Source organism: Hipposideros armiger, unplaced genomic scaffold (assembly GCF_001890085.2).
Source record: "Hipposideros armiger isolate ML-2016 unplaced genomic scaffold, ASM189008v1 scaffold_89, whole genome shotgun sequence".
In the NCBI taxonomy this organism is placed as follows: Eukaryota; Metazoa; Chordata; class Mammalia; order Chiroptera; family Hipposideridae; genus Hipposideros; species Hipposideros armiger.
In genome coordinates, this window is record NW_017731439.1 from 1,325,114 (window position 1) to 1,342,538 (window position 17,425).

Consider the following 17,425-nt stretch of genomic DNA (forward strand, 5'->3'; position numbering starts at 1 on the left):
TATTAGAGACCAGATATCATAACTTTGAACTCAGAACCAGGGAGACGTGGAAATGGACATGCCTGACAGGCTGCTTCTCCCAGACAGCGTCCCCATGTCTGGCCCAACACCTTCCATGAAGACAAAGCTAAGTAAAGGTGGATGAGAGAAAGAACACAAAGGGCTTAGAAATACCGCAGCCCTACCCTTGGAGGGCAGTCAGAGCACAGAGGGGAGGCCTAATTGGAGGCTACACCCAGTTGGAGACAGCCAGAGAACCAGATTCCAAACCGGACACATTTCTCATTAGAAACTGGAGAGGAAAAGCCTGCCAGGAAATGCACAAAGGGTACTTAGTGCCTACTCCCTGCTGTGTGCTCCACACATTAAGTTCCTGTCCACAACCTCAAGGTGTGTAACAAGACTAATGAGCCCTAAAATCTAGTTAGGACAAGTGTTTCCAGAAACCTGGAACACAAAAGGAAGGCTGTGCTTTGGAAAAAGCCTAAAGGATACAATTAGAACGAGTCATGTAAGGCTCTTCTCAAAAAGTGGAGAGTTTTGCATCAAACTTAATTTTTTGAATACTACTGGAGCAAAAGTAAGGAATTACGGCACAAGAGCCCCATCAACCCTAAAGAGACATCATATGTGCCCAAAGGGTAAAGCACTAAACAGCGAAAGTATCTACCCAAGCTTAAAACTTGAGTGGAAAGCTTGGAAATGACACCTAGCCTCCCTCTCTGGTTATTTAGAATAAGAGCACCCAACTTCCAGGCCATCCTACTTAAAGCTCCCATTCATTGGGGCCATGAGGTTGAAACATCTTCAAGTTCAAATGTTACTAATTCAAAGGTGGTGGCTGATTATTCCAAGTATATTTTAGTAGACAAAGAGATTTGAATTCTAAAACAAAAAAATTTTACAAAATCAAGCTCTGATACATTTTTATTCATCTTTTAGAAAAATGTTTCCTTTAAAACTTTAAAGTTTGAAAAGTGAGCTTTTTATTTAATTATTTTTTATTGTGAAATACACATTTTTTAGAATTAGTTTCAGCTGTACAACACAGTGCAATAGTTATACTTTTTATCCCTCGAAGTGACAACCCCCCCAAAGTGAGCTTTTTATTTTGAAACCTAAACTCCAAGAAAAAAGATCTACAAATAAATCTTACTTCTCAAATACATCATAAAATTACAAGACAAAATGGGAAGTATTTGTAACATGTATTAAAGTGCCAATATTCTTGATATAAAAGGAACTGCTAAAAATCACCAGAAAAGACCAACGCGAAACTAGAAACGTTGGTAAAGGAAATAAACAAGCCGAACAAAATATGAATGACCGAAATCTCATTAAAAAGTGTTCAAACTCACTAATTATCAAAGAAACGCAAAACAGAACAATGATTCTATTCTTCATCCAAACTGGTAAAAAAAAAAAAAAAGAAGAAAAAAGTTTAAATATAGCATAATTCCCAGTGTGTTAACTGGGACGCAGTTAAGTATTCTGCATGTATGTTATGTATGTGTCAAAGCCTTAAAAATGCAAATGATGACCCTTCCAAAAATGTAGTCTAAAGAAATAATCAGAAAAATGCACATAGATTCCTGTACAAAGCTGTTCACTATTGTATTATGTTCACCACAGCAAAAAAAAATGGCTCATAAGCTAAATGCCCAACAACAGAAGGATTTGTCAAATAAAATGTGATGCATTCAGCACAAATGAGCTGTTAAAAACTATGATTTAAAGGGCTATTTAATGATTTAGTCATATGCTTAATATATATTGCTAAGTAAAAAAAGAGATTTAAAAAGTCCCTGTATGATCTCTATTTTAAAACAAATACAAATATATGTGTGTGCATGTGTGCATACATACATACAAAGAAATTTTACTTTCAAGTAAACCAGAAAAAAAAGAATGTTTAATGAGTAAAATAAGCTATTTTAGGTGTAAGAGTTTTCGTCACAATCCTAATATTCTAATACAGGATACCAGTCCCACTTCTAGATACTGTTCCTGTTATTCTGACCAATATCTTCTTTACTTCAATTGTAATTCTAACCAATAGCTCTGTGTTCTTAAATAACCATCCCTAAAATAGCTGTGAATCTCCTGCATATTCTTCCCAAATCATTCCATTTCCTATAGCAAAAAGGCAGAAGACACAAAAATTCCTGAGATATGAGGGGCACTCTCCAGGGGCTCTCTGCTCTATCCTTGCTCTCTCTGCAGACCAGGGACAACTACAAATACCCAGGGGGAAGTCAACAGCAAAATCATTTTATTTCTCGGGAGAACAATGTCAGTGATCATATTAAATGAAGAGAAAGTGCACAAACAGACCTCTGTAATACATTCTTCACCAAAACGACCAAATGTTTCATACATGGGGATCTACAGCTATGCACATTTCCATCCCATGTATGTTCAGGCAACTATGCACAGGTTTTAAAAGCAGCAAATAGCTGCATTTAAGTTTATGTAAAGCAATGGTTCTCAAACCTGGCTACAAACTGGAATCACCTGGGAGATTTTTAAAAATCCCAACGCTTATTAGACTGTGCTCTGGTCAACTGCAGCCCAGTCTCTAGGATGAGAGTAGACAGTAGTTTAAGTTCTCTAAATGATTCCAATTTGCTCTCAAGTTTGAGGACCATGACTTGAAGCATTTTTTCAAACAATAAATAATGACACATAAGAGTGAGTAAAGAAATCAATTCAGTGGGCTGGGAACAGCTTTTTTTGGGGGGGGGTAGATAAATAGAGGGGGAGGAGAGGAGCAAGGCACAGGGAACAGGGAGAGAGAGGGGAAAGGGGGACAGGGAGAGAGAGACAGACAGAGAAACTAGATTTCATGAAAATCTTCAGTTAAAAATATGTAATTCTTAGCAATACTACCCAGATTAATCTACAGATTCAATGCAATCACTATCAAAATCCCATCTGCCTTTCTGGCAAAAAATGACAAAGTGATCCTAAAATACAAATGGAAATGCAGAGAACCCAGGATAGCCAAAAACAATCTTGAAAAAGTAAAGTGGAGGACTCACACTTTCCAATTTCAATACTTAATACAAAGCTATAGTAATTAAGACAGTGTAGTCACTGATATAAGAATAGGCAAATAGATCAATGGAAAAGAACAGAGAATCCAGAAATAAACCTTAACATTTATGACAGGCGATCTTGTCAGTTGATTTTCAGCAAGGGTGCCAGGACAATCTATGGGGAAAGAACAGTCTTGTCAACAAAAGCTGCCGACACAACTGGAAATCCACATGTACAGGAATGAAGTTGGACCCCTACCTCATACCATACACAAAAATTAACTCAAAATGGTTCTAAGAGATAAAACTATAAAACTCTTAGAAGAAAACATAGGGGTAAATCTTTGTGACCTTGGCTTGGGTGAAGGTTTCTTAGATATGACATCAAAAGTACAAGCAACAAAAAAATACACAGGTAAACAGCACAGCATCAAAATGTAAAACTTTTGTGTTTCAAAAGACATCAGAAAGTGAAAGGACATCCCATTAAACAGGAAAAATTATTTGCAAATCATCAGATAAGAGAATGGTATGAAAAATATATTAAGAAATCTTACACTCAACAATAAAAAGATAACTCAATTTAAAAATGGTGAAAGGATTTCCGTAGATATTTCTGCCAAGAAGACATACAAAGAAATGGCCAATTAAGCACATGAAAAGGTGTTCCGCCTCATTAGTCATTAGGGAAATGCAAATATAAACCACAATGAGATCCCTCTTCACATGCACTAGTATGGCTATAGTCAAAAAAACAGACAACAACTCGAGTTTGTGAGGATGCAGAGAAATCACATATTACTGACGCACCACTTTTGGAAAGTTTGGCAGTTACTCAAAATCATAAGCATAGAATTTTACCCTAACACAGTAATTCCACTCCTTCATATTTACCCAAGAGAACTGAAAACATGATCACACAAAGACATGTCCATGAATGTTCATAGCATTATTCATAATAGCTAAAATATAAAAAACAACCCAAATGTTCGTCAACTGGTTTGTCAAACTGTGGTATTGTTACACGCTACAACATGAATAAATCACAAACACCTTATGCTAGGTAAAAAGTCAATCTCGAAAGACCACATATGGTATGATTCCATTTATAGGAAATGTCCAGATAAAGCGAATCTGTAGAAATGGTGCAGATTAGTGGTTGCCAGAGGCTTAGGGAAGAATGAGGAGTGACTGCTGATAGGTAAGGGGCTTCTTCTGGGGGTGATAAAAACGTTCCGAAATTAGACAGTGGTGACGATTATACAACTCATCACCATATACTAAAAACAACGGAAGCATACCCTTTTAAAGGGTGGATTTATATCTCAATATGACTTCCATCTCAAGCTTTACGTGAATTATACCTCAATAAAGCTTTTTTCTTTTTAAGGTTCTTCTGTGTCAAGAGTCGCTCCCGTCATTCCCACAGAACCTCATGTGGTTGGTTCCTTTAACATAGGATAGTATGAATAAATAACCTTTCCAACTCAAAGGCCTTAACTCAGAGCCACGCATTTCATGACCAGATCACAAAATCAATTTAGGGCGTTACAATTTTTTTTTTTAATGAATTTGGAATAGAAAATATCAGAAGATACAGCATGTCAGGTTGTATGTGGGTTTTGTGGAAAATTTTTTTAAGATACACACACGAATATACACACACATCAATGAAAAGTCATTCAAAACAAAACCCAACAAATGTATTTTAGGAGTTGACCTGTTCAACAAACACAACAATTATGTATAAGATCTCAGAGTTGAAAACAGAAATTTGAAAAAAAGTTGAAGCCACTTTGGAGCATCACCCTAAGCGCTGAACTCAACACTAGAAAAAGTGAATTGGATGAGTGAAGTAATGAGATTCCCTAGCCCACTGCACCACCGCAGGCTTGTGAGGGTTTAGGGGAGCTTCTTGCTCCCACAACATTCAGGCCCCTGCTGGTAGAGTCTACAGCAGATAGGACTGCGAACACAGGAGCTGAGGGTGCAAACACCACTTTGTACCAATCATTCCATACAGGGGAAATGCAAGCTGCAGGATGGGCAGCCTGGAAACGCAGGGCCTGGCTGGCCTCACGCTCCATGTCTAGAAGCTGGGGCAAAAAGGAGAACTTCAACAGAAAGGGCCAGATTGGTATTGCTAACGTATTCAGTTTATCTTCACAGGGACAAAAAAAAAGGAAGAGAAACAAGAACCCACAAAACTTCTTAGGGAGAAAACACTTTCAAAGACTTGCAGGTCAGAATCCCTGACACAAAAGATATGCCAGCAGTTGCATAATATGATAGCGTGGCTAGAAAACAGAAGCCCTTGGAATAAACCTGAAAGATATAACTCATATAATTCCTCCTGGCAAGAAATTTGAGGCCATCCTCAAATCAGAAGGGAAATTGGACTTACTTGGAAAATTACCACAATAACAGGGACAGATTCTACCAAGAATTTCTGTGGTATACAAAATTCCAGGGTCGGTGTCAAGGTGACAAACTTCATTCATTCAAAAATACCATGTATGATACTGAAGTTTAGTGAAAAAGACATTGAAAATAGTACACTTCTTTAATATTAGTAAAGATTATATACAGTATTTCATTCCAATAAAAATTGATAATAAGGACCATTGTCACATTTAAACCTGTTCTCTAAGTACTGTACAATTTAATAAGAAAAAGAAATGTATAACTATAAGAAGAAAAAACCAAAATGATCACTTGCAGCAATTATGATTACTAAAAAACTCAAGTGACTTGCGACTCTTCTTTGAGTTTGCCCACACTTTCCTCTCAAGTGTGTACCTTTATTTTCAATAAATCGCTTTCACTTTCATGGAAAAAAAACAAAACAAAAAACTCAAGAGAATCAACTGCAAAACAAGAATAACCGAGCTTGGTTAGGTGGTATAGCAGATACAGTACTATTCCATTTTCCTCATGGACACACAAAATGGCTATTTCTTACCACCCCTGGCATTCTAGAATGGGGCCAACAGAGTGGGAAAAATATGACTACTTCCAAGCTTGGCCCATAAAAAAATATTCCATGCACAAAATTCCATGGCAAACTGAGAGGCCACATTTGAAGTCAGTTGTGTTCTAAGATGGAAGGAGCCTAGTTCTCCAACTCATCACTTAGGGAAGGAACCACCCAGAAAAATGTGAACAAGAAATAAATTTGTATTTTGTCAGGACACAGATTTTGGCCACATTAACTACCCTGAATAACACAGGCGGTCAGTTATAAGATATACAGACTGCCAGCAGTATACTTTCTTTACCCTTGCCCTTTACCAGTTAAAAAATAGTATATGTGGGGGGAAGGGAGAAGCAAGAGAAAACAGTCTCCTTCTAAATCGCAAATATCTTTAAGGAAAAATAAACAAGTAATCTGTAGACCATATATTAGAAAAATCTAGAAAAATGAGAGACATAAAAGATCTGCATAAATCAAAAGATTCAGGGCTGGCCAAGTGGCTCAGCTGGTTAAGAGCTCACTTGGGAGTGCCAGCTCTGAGCAGCAGGGCCGCGGTTCGGATCCCACATTGAGGGCCAGTGATGCTGCGCCCTCTACAGCTAAGATGATGAACAACAGCTCAACCTGGAGCTGGGCTGCTGTGAGTCGCCAGCGACGGCGTAGGCTGCAGAAGGGCTGCAGTGGGCTGTGGTGAGCTACGTGAGTGGCTGGCAGCCAGCGTGAGTGGCCGGCAGTGGGCAAGAGCTGCCATGAGCGGCCGACCAATGACCAGCAACCGATTGCTCACCCAGAAGAGTGCAATGATCATACCAACATAGACCAGTGAAGCAACGGTCCTACACAACTAGACTGAAGAACAAAACAGCAATTTGTCTACCTGTCTGTTCCCCTTCCCTGATTCTCTAACGCTGTTCCCCTCCCCCAATTCCCCAATAAAATCTTAAAAAAAAAAAAATTTCATGCTGTGACAGAACAATTCAGTATTATAAAAATGACAAGGTCTCCCCAAATTAATTTAAACATTTAATGAAATTTTCCATTAAAAATTATTTTGAAACCTTAAATTGAAAAATACCGGGGGAAAAAAAAAGAAAGAAAAAGAAAAATACTGGGGTTAAAAATTGGGCATAGGCACTACCGGATAGTAAAGCTTACTATAAACTGATTATAATGATGAAAATAGCAAGGTCATGGTCAAGGAATAGACAGATAAATGGAACAAAACAATAAGTCCCATGACAGATCTAAAGATTCAGCATGATTAAGGAGCTATTTTAAGTTAAGAAAAGGCTGAATTAATGAATAAATGGTGCTGGAATAAATGTAGAGGAAAAAATAATCCTTACTTCATACATAAATAGGTATTAGATTAACTGTAGCCAAATATTAAAAAAAAAACCTAAGAGGGCCGGAAGAGTGGCTCAGTTGGTTAAGAGCTCGCTCAAGAGCGCGAGCTCTGACCAACAGGGTAGCTGGTTCAATTCCCACATGGGCCAGTGATTCTGCGCCCTAGCTGAGCTGTCGCTGAGCTGCCGGGTGGCTCAGCTGGTATAACTTCAAGATTGCCTGTTTGATGGTGGGCTATGCCCACCCGCAACTAAGACTGAACTCAGCACTTTGAGCTGAGCTGCCACTTAGATGGCTCAGTGGATAGAGCATGTGCTTTTCATAACAAGGCTACTGGTTCGATTCCCGCATGGGATGGTGGCTATGCCCACCAGCAACTAAGATTGAACACAGCACCTTAAGTTTAGAGGCCACGAGCTACCGTCAGGAAGCCAGATGGCAACTGGTGCCCTCCACAATGAAGACTGAAGAACAACTTGGTTAGTCCTCCTCCCCAATTCCCCAATAAAATCTTTAAAAGAAAAACTAAGAGAAAATATAGGTGAATATTTATAAAGTCTTGCGGTAGAGAAGGCATGGGAAAGAAAAAGATTGACATGTTTGAAGTCAAAGCATCGAACTAATATTTGCAACTTATGACCAAAAAATGCAAATCTTAATAGCATATTTCTCAAACACAGTTAAAGTAGGATCAACTACAACATATCTAATAGCATCAACTTTACTCAAAGATTAAGGAGGAAAAATGTTTCATATTAAACCAAGCACTGAGGTTTCTGGAATAGAATTTTTTAATTCTCATTATTTTTAAATAAAACAGAAGACTTAAAAAAGAAATGTCATGTTATTATACTCCCTAACACTTCAAACTATGCATATATTCCCCCATACCATACTTTGCTGGAATAATTTGTGAAGCAGTGTCTTAATATATAAAGAGCTCTTAATAAAATATTAACTCAACAGAAAATTTTTAGCACTGATCACTTATATATATTGCTATGAAAAGGGTAAACAAACTTTTTCTATAAAGGGCCAGAAAGCAAATATTTTAGGCTTGCAGGTCAAATGATCTCTTGAATGGGCATGGCAGTGTTCCAACAAAACTTGGATTTACAAAAACAGGGGCTGGTGGTTCCTCCACCAGCAGCATTCTCATCACCTGGGAACTGGTTAGAAATGCAAATTACCAGGCTCCACCCCAGACCTTCTGAATGAGAAACTCTCAGGTGGGAGACATATATCATGTTAGATAGACCAGGAAGAGGCTGTGCCTCTCAGCCAGTGATTTGCCTTTGGAGACACAAAGGATTTGAGTCAGCACTACAGAGGGGACAAGAAAGCCAGACCAAATTTGAGGCTGAAATCCCAGCTACCATGGAATGTATGAGAAACCGCGTTCCAGCAGTGTTTTCCATCAGAAGCGAGGAGAAGACCATCCAGAGTCGTAATGCCAAGACCTCTGCGATGAAGTGATGGTCCAGGATGAAACCGTTCACGTCTACCACATTTCTTGGGATTTCGGGTATGGGCAAGAGTCATTTTTGATGAATCCACATTTTTGCTTTTTGTGCTATCTTTAGATTCTAGGGCTGCATAACATGCAACACCATTAAATGGTGCACGAAGTGGTTAATGAATAAATGAGTAGATAGAACTCTCCTTCATGGAGTAAATTTTTATGGAGGATCTTAGAGGACACACCTAGACCTAAGGTCAAGGACTTACCTGAAGTCAGAGATGAGAATGAAGACAAAGATAAATGAGCATTCCCAAAATGACTTACATTTCCATGGAGGAGGACCTCCCCAACACATCCGCCCCTCCTTTACCTGGGCATTTGGGTATGTCAGGTTAGCGCGGGGCAATGTAAATACCCTAAGTTGCTCCACAGGCATAATGGCTTCTCTCATTCTAGGTGCCCAGGTCAGAAACCTTGACATTGCCCTCAACTCTTTCTCACCCTCCACATCTGGTCCATCAGCAATCTCCTCAGCCCCACCTCAGAATCCAGTTACTTCTCACTATCTCCCCATCCCCAATCCTCAATCTTCCAGGTCTGACCCACCACCCTCAGCCCTGCGCTAGCTGGTAGTCCTGCTGCCCTACCCTACTCTCCCTGCCTTCCGTCTGTTCTCACACAGGAACAATCAGCATGTCCATGTTAAAAGCTACAGAAAGTCCACATCACTCCTCTACTCAAAACCCTCCAAGGGCTCCCACTTCTGTCTCAAAGTAAAATCGACAGGCCTTACCGCATGCCACGTGGCCTTACACATCTCATCTAACTCCCACTGTTTCTCTGAACTCAAACAGTAAATGCTCTCCTCCTCTGGCCTCAGGGCCTTTACATATGCTGTTTCCTTACTGGGATTGCTCTTCCTTTCCTCAGATGACTCACTTCCTCCATAACATCACTCCAAGATGACTCAGGTCTTCCCTGTCTACCCCTTCTAAAATTTCAGCTCCCACCCCAACACCTAATAACCCCAAATCCTACCAGCTTCTACTTCAGAGCACCAAGTCTCATTGTCGGCCTCCCTAGCCATGTGTGAGCTCCATGTGGGCAGGAAATCTCCATCTGGAGCGCCCAAAGCATTGCCTGGCACACAGTAGCCTCTCAATAAATGTGTTAAATGTGTGGCAGGCCTATGAAGAGTACAAGCTGCAAGCAGACCTCAATTATTGGAGAGCCCACAATCTCAAACCTGTGACAAAATAACAGCCTAGAAATAGCAAAGCCAGGGAGAAGATGAAGAGAGTGCCATAAAGCACACAAAGGGCTTGTTTTAAACCCCATGGCAGTAATGCACAGCTTAACCTGGAGCAGGAATGTTTCCTAGCAAAAGAATAAAAGAGAAGCCCAGACACAGGCTCTCTGAGGAGAGAGCATAACTGGAAGAACAGCAGGGAGTGAAGATGAATTAATGAGGTTATCCGGCTTTGGGACTAGTGTGTTGGGAGTTTTATAGGCAAGGCCAGGGAAACAGGTCAGGGAAGAACTGTAAAATGTTTAAATTAAAAAAGCCTAAGAGGATTAAATAAAAATACGTTTTTAAAAAGCTTTCATTTACAAGTACAAAGCGCTATACAACTGCAAATTATAACCGACTTTTAATTCCCTTAATCAAAATGGGGAAATTCCTTAAGCTACCCAGTGGTGCCAGAAATGAGACCCTAAATGGAGCCCAGGTTTCTCTTTAGAGACGCTGAAGAGGGTGGCAATAGCCTACTCAGGATTTCCAAAATCAAACAAACCTTAGGTTCCTTGAGAGCAAAAGGCTGGGTTTTATCAACAATGATTTGATCAACAGCATCTGGCACCAAATTAGTGGATGGACTGATGTAAGGCTACGTGAACTTGATCCTGGGCTACCTACCTCATTTCTGCAATGCTAAGTCCACTATCCTTTGTTACACAAATGGAACAGCTAGTGTAGCATGAAGCCTGGCAAAACGCTCTCCAACATTCCAGCCAGGTACTTTCATAAGCATTTCTGAAACATCCTAACAGACACTAAAACGCAGTTCAATTAACTGTGCCACAGTCAGGAAGCACAACTGCCATTCGACCATCTGCGGGAAAAGAAAACTGTCAATATGAAGTTCTTGAAATACCTAGTTTCTTATAAAAAAAAAAATCACTCCCCACTCCGAGCAAAGAAACCAAAAGAAAAATGTCCTGGTGTTCAAAAAAAGAAGCCATTTTGGCAAAAGGAAGTCTAGAAGGCAGATAGCTCACGTTTAGGCTGTCAGGTGAAATGGGTAGCCTGCTGGACACACCCGCTAGTCTTCTCTTAACTAATAGGTGTGCCAAGAGGGCTTATCCTGTGCACGCCCACTGCTGGCCTTTTAAAAGGCCGGTGCCCAAAAACTACTAAATTCTGGATGAGTGAAAAGAGACCAATAGTGACAGGTTCACAAGTGACCCTGACAGAGTCAACCATAACCCATTACAGAGTTCGGAATTTTTTAGCTGAAAGGCCCTTTATAAATCTCACCAGAATCAAACACCAGGGGTAAGGTGGGCACAGTCAGGTGAGAAGGTTAAAAGGCAGGTGCAGACAACTGGAAACCGTGAGGCCCCTGGCTAACAGCATTCAAATGCAAAACCATAATAAAAATGTTCCAGCCATCCCTGATTCTAGCCTCCGCCTTTAGAAAGGAAGAAACTGGCGGAGGGCGGTCACATGGCCAACTAATGACAGCTCAAACTAGACTGTCTCGGGACTCTAGGTCCCATGTCCTCGCACATCCCCAGGCTTCTCTGCACACTGGATGACCCAAACGTCAGCAAAAACAGCATCTTCCACCTCCGGTCTCCCAGCACTGCAAGAATAAAAGTAGCAACTACTGCTAACGCCCCAGACCCAGAATTCCCTTATGGGTGACTTTCCTCCACCTCGGTTGCCCTCGTTTACCCTTTGCCCTGACAATCAAGAATTTCCCATCAGTCATGCTTAAAACCCCCAGCCTGCAGGCCCAGTTCCTGTCAGCTACCCATCCAAGGGGACTTACAGAGTCAAAGGAAGGAGAAAATTCTGCGCCCTTAAAGTAGTCATACTAGAAAATGTCAATTTCTCTTTCCAGCACGGTGGCAACAAGGGGAACCCGCGACCCCCAGGGGACAGGCCAGATGGAAAGGGCCTGGGGTCGGAGCAGCTGCTTCTAAAATTACTTGGCGCAGCCTTTGTAAAAGAGAAGAAAGCAAAAATGGAAAAAGAGGCACGCACACACACATACACCCGCACCCCCGCCGCTCGCTGCCCTTCTTGATGGCCCTGAATTCCGGGGGGCGCACGGGCGCCCTGCATACCTCCTGCGGAGGAGCAAGGGGAAAGCGACCCCAGGACGCGCGGGCCGAAGGGCAGGGAGGAGGCGGCGGCAGCCAGCTGGGTCAAGGGGGTACCCCACTTGACTCCCCGCGGCGCGGCCTGAGGGCCCGAGCGCGCTGCAGCTCCGGCGGAGGACAGCGGTGAGCGCCCCGGGCCCCGGCCGGGCCCGGCGGGGTCTGGAGGTCGCCGGGCATCCACGGGCCCCGCGGCGGCCGGCCGGGGTAGGGGACCGCAGGCCGCGCTGCAGGGCGGGTGACAGCACGCGGGGGTCGTGCCAGGTCGGCCTCGTGGGCGCAGCGGGCACCTCTCGACCCAGTCCGGCAAGAGCGGCCCCGTGGGCCGGGCGTGGGGCGCGGCGGCCCGGCTCTCACCTGGCTGCAAGCTCGCTGGGCTCCGGTCCTGCCTCAGCGCCGCAGTGCCCGCCGCCACCGCTTCTGCCTCTGGTCCCCGAGACAGCCGCCTGCAAAATGGCGCCGCGGAGGGGCGGGCCGGGGGCGGGGAGCCGCGGAGCCGCCCGCCCCCGCGCCGGCCTTGGGACCCACCTCCCTCCCCGCCCCCGACCCCCGCCCTCCGGCCTCCCCACCAGGCAGAGGGTGCCCCTTCACCCCGGAACGCGCGGCCAAGCGTCGCCGGGCTCTCGCCCCCTTCTGCCCCCGTGGGGTTCTCTGTGCCGCTCCCCCCACGTTCCTTTTATTTTCCTCTCTTGCGTGGAAATCGACCCCCCTTCTCGTTCCTCCCCGTCACACCTGCTCCTGGGGACCCACCTGGAATGCAGCGCGCTCGCCGGGAGTCTCCCCCTCCTGGTGTCCCCTTTTTACCCTGCCTGACACTGAGCCTTGTCAGCGCTCCGTGAAGAGAATCAAGCAGCTTGCGGGGCATTGGGCTTAGTGGGTTGGATGTCTCAAGGCAATGTCACCCTTTCTCCAGGCCCGCAGGGTTTTTGTTTTGTTTTTTTTTAACTTACTGGCGAAGAGGTCCTCATCATATTATTCAGACACGGTCATATAGAACGAGGCGTCTCAGACTCGAATGTCCTGGGATCTTGTTTAAGTGCGGGTTCTGATTCAGCAGATCTAGGGTGCAGCCCGAGATGCTGCGTTTCTAAAATGCTCCCTCCCCAGGTGATGCCGCTGGGTGAGGGCCGCTGAGCGGAAAGGCTGCAGGGATATCGTGGCGCAGGACCGTTAGCGCATCGCTGCCTCACCTTGAGCGCTTCATTAAGACGCGTATGTCGGGGTCCCACCTCCGGGGCTACTGAGGCGGGAGGTCTGCAGTGAGGCTCCAGTATTTGCATTTCTGACGAGTGCGGAGGTGATGCAGATGCTGCTGCTCCCTGGGGATCACACTCAGCGAGGCACGGCTGAAGACCATCTGAATACGTAGTACACACACACACACCACTAATAATTAACATTCTCTTAGCACCTTCCATCTTGAAACTACTGTCGAGGTTGCTACTGCAACCCAATGATAGCTAGTTCCCAAGCAACTCTTGAGAGAGCTAGAGAGTTGTGGACGATGTCTGACCTCACATGGACAGGAGCAGATTTTATCATCAGAGTGTTCTGCCTGTTTTACAGCCTTGGGGGACTCTAAGTTATAGGTATTGCACATGTCAGTGTGTGTGTGTGTGTGTGTGTGTGTGTGTGTGTGTGTGTGTCTCCAGCAACTGTGGAAATTTTGTAAACTAGGGAGGTGTGGTCTATGTCTTTGAGAATCACCAACGTATCATCCCATTTACTTCTGTGATAATGTGTATTACTAAAATATGTAAGTTGGCTCGTAAAATTCAATACACACTGGAAGGCCAAGTGTTTTGATCTCTAGTGAAAATGGAGAATATAAGAGATGGAGATTCTGTGACTAGCACCTAGAAAAACAGTCACACTGCCCTGTACAACATCTAACATCCCCACCACCCTGCTACACCAGTGAGAGCATTTTCCAGCCAAACTTTTTTTTTTTTTTTTTGAGCACTATGTGTCCTGCTCAGGCTCGGATGTTGAAATCTTCTCAGACAGAAGTCAGGGAGCTAACTGTTGCATCTTCAGTGTCTCCCTCTCCCTCCATAGACGTTACAGACTTTATCACTCCCCCCAAAAAAAATTCCACTGTCTCCTCCCCTCTCCACCCCTCTTGGACTTCACACCTCTCTTCTTTCCTTCTTTCCATCACTCCTCGGGAGCAGTCACTTCCTGCTTTCTCTGATGTCATCGGTGACCTTCTAACTGCCAAATCCAATTGCCTATTTCCAGTCCTTTTCTTCTTTGAGGGTTCTGTAACATTCCATTGACTTCTCCCTTCTTGAAGCTCTTTCCTAGTGACAATATCACTGGATCTTGCTTACTGTCCTACACACCCTCCACTTCCCTCTCAGTGATGTGTGAGTTGCCAATGCTCACCCCTAGAAATGTTAATTTTCCCTAACATCTCCTTCCTTTCTTCCCATCTTTCCCCATCCCCCCCCCCACACCCATCTTTTTGAACTCCCTCTAAAGGTCAGCCATCTGCTGACGGTTCCCAAATCTCTCTCTCCATACCAGACATACATCTTTCTGAACTTCTAGACACACATTTCCAATTGTTCCCCTAAGCAACCTCCTGTCGATATTATCCAAGCATTTTAAATACAGCATCTCCACTACTTAACTCATTATTCCCTCACAAGCTTGTTTCTTACCTGGGTTCTCTCATTTTGCCACCAGAAACTTGAAAGTCAACTTGGACTGCTTGACCCTCAGCCTCCACGTCCAGTCTGGCACTTGTGGCCAATTGGAGCAGGGAAGTGTATCTGAAATTCTCTTCTCTGCATCCACCATCCCAGACCCTTACTCAGTCTTCCTTGGATTGTTGAAAAAGCTTCTCTCTGGCCTCTTGGCCTCAAGAATTATCTCCCAAAGCCGTTCTTGTTATCACCCTGAAACACAGAACTGACCCCTTCACACCCTTTCTGTAAATCCTTCAGGGCCTCCTAGTCTACAGAATACCCTGGTAAAAAAACAACAGAATATAGGCTATTTCCCAGAACAGCATTCAAGACCTTTCACTGTTTAGTCTCCAGTTGCCTTTTTTAATTTTTTTTCTGGACAAAGCACTGCTTTTTATTGCTGGCGGACTGGAGTTGGTGTCAGGGGATGACCCTGACTTCAGCCTTGCAGGGTTCTTGTAAGGCTTCAATGAGATCATTTATATAAAGTACTTATTCAGTGCTTGAATACGTAGGTGTTCAATCAATGTCCTTAGTTCTATATAATTATGTTATCATCAATTCAAAAAATACATGAACATTTTCCTATTCATTTCCTTTTATATCCTATTCATTTTCCTTTGCTATTACAGCTGATAAAAACTGGACTTTTTCCCCCCCACTTAAATCAGCAGAATACATCAAGATCGTTTCATGACCTGGATAATGTGATTGAAATTTTTGTCATTTCCGGACTGTGTTATTTTAGAGAGGTAATTGTAGCTTGAGGCTATTCCATCTTCATACAGTGCTTTTCTTTACAATATTTATTTCCAGTATCTCTCTGGAGTCTAGAACTGAGGTTGGCAAACTTTTTTTGTAAAGGGCCAGATAGTGAATGTTTTAGGCTATGTGGGCCAAGAGGCAAAGTGAAGGACATTATATAGGTACATATATAATGAGAGAAAACAAATTTCCACAAATTTTGTATTGATGAAATTCAAAATATAATAATAATAATTGAGTACAATCTTTTTGTAATATAGGGATACTCATGAGAAAAATGGAATTGGGGGGGGATAAGATTTTGTTTAACTGGAGTTCAAAGTTAGTGTCTCCTGTCATCAAATTGGTCACAAATGTTCATCTGTAAAAACCATCCTTTGCTGTGAGTGGGCCATAGTTCCCTGACTCCTGATCTAAACCATAACTCCCCTCACTTTGACTGTCTCTTTAGGGTACTATAGGATTGATATAATTTTAATAGATCTTTAATGATAGAAAAACCAAAATGAGGTTCATTTCAAAGTCTTCGGAGAAAGTACTTAGAGCAGAGGGTGAGAGCTTCATCCATACACCATCTCTTGGTGTTGGAACTGCAAGTTCCTGAATAGAATGATCTAATACCTAGTCATTTGTGACTGACTTCTTTCACTTAGCATAATGATGTTTCCAAGGTTCAACCATATTGTAGTGTGGATCAGTATTAATTCCTTTTATTATTGTGGTAAAATATACATAACATAAAATTTACCATTTTAACCCTTTGTAAGTGTACAATTCAGTGACATCTCCTACCCCACCCCAATAGCCTCAAATTCCCCATCTAGCCATTTCCCCCTACTTGCTTCCTGCTTCCAGGACACCACTCATGAGAGATGCGTTCCCTCCACCCCATCTGCCTTTTCCACACCCCACCTGCCCTTGAGGGACCCCTCCTGACAGCGTCCGGACTGAAGATCCCTTCAAGGCCTCCCTTGCTCAGCTATCTTCCTTCCCTGCCTCTCACTGCTGACCACTCCTTTCTGAAACCTGTATTCCCCCCACCCAGTTCTTGCACCTCTTTCCTCTTCTCAGCTCTGCTTCAGCCCCTGTCTCCCAAGTCCCTCCTCTTTTCCTCCCCACCCCCCACCCCGACCCAGGGCCATCTGGCTTCTGTCCCTGTTTTCCTCTGAAATTGCCCAGGTAAATTGGCCGTTTCCTCTGAATAATACAATCCAGAGGATCTTTTCCGTAGCATCTTACTGGAACTTTCTGGAGGCATTTGGTACAGCTGCCACTGGGTTCTCTCAGGAAAGGCTCTCCTTTCTTGGCTTAGCGGCTGCATTTCCTACTGGTTCTTCTACTTCACTGACCCTGTTTTTTCCGTCTCCTCAGACTCCTCTTCTTCCAGCCCCCTTCAAACATAGGTGTTGGGGGCAGAGGGAGGGTGGCTGTGTCAGTTTCTGTTTTTCCTCCAAAATCCCTTCAGGAGCTTCACTGTTCCTTCTACCCAATCACCTTAACCTTTTGTCCGGATCATTCTTACTCATCCTTTAAGTATCCCCTTAGCCTCTGCTCGCAACCTCCTCTAAGCCCCTAGGCTCGTGTGAGGGTACCCTGGGTACTTCCTGGCATTTCTTACAGAATGAAATTATATTGAAACGATTTGTTTCAGTGTTGTGCTTCTCTGCCTTACAAATTGTCAGTTCCTTGATTACGTGCTCTTCACATAGTGCCTGCCACATAGTAGGAGCTGAGTAAGTATTCAACGATTTCAATTGTT

The 17,425-nt window shown here is 43.3% G+C and overlaps 1 protein-coding gene across 5 annotated transcripts in view; it reads right to left on the minus strand.

Annotated features, from left to right (window-relative positions):
- The window catches only part of SLC23A2 (solute carrier family 23 member 2), a 122,224-nt gene extending 108,718 nt beyond the window's left edge, over positions 1–13,506 (minus strand). For 2 of the 5 annotated variants that reach the window (XM_019644621.1, XM_019644620.1), the window contains exon 1: positions 12,566–12,664. The gene's annotated coding sequence lies outside the window, so the exon portion shown is untranslated. Of the gene's footprint in view, positions 1–12,565; positions 12,665–12,958; positions 13,116–13,158 lie in introns of those variants that run through there. The other 3 variants (XM_019644622.1, XM_019644623.1, XM_019644625.1) reach the window with 3 other exon arrangements.
- Positions 13,507–17,425: the final 3,919 nt, after the last annotated feature.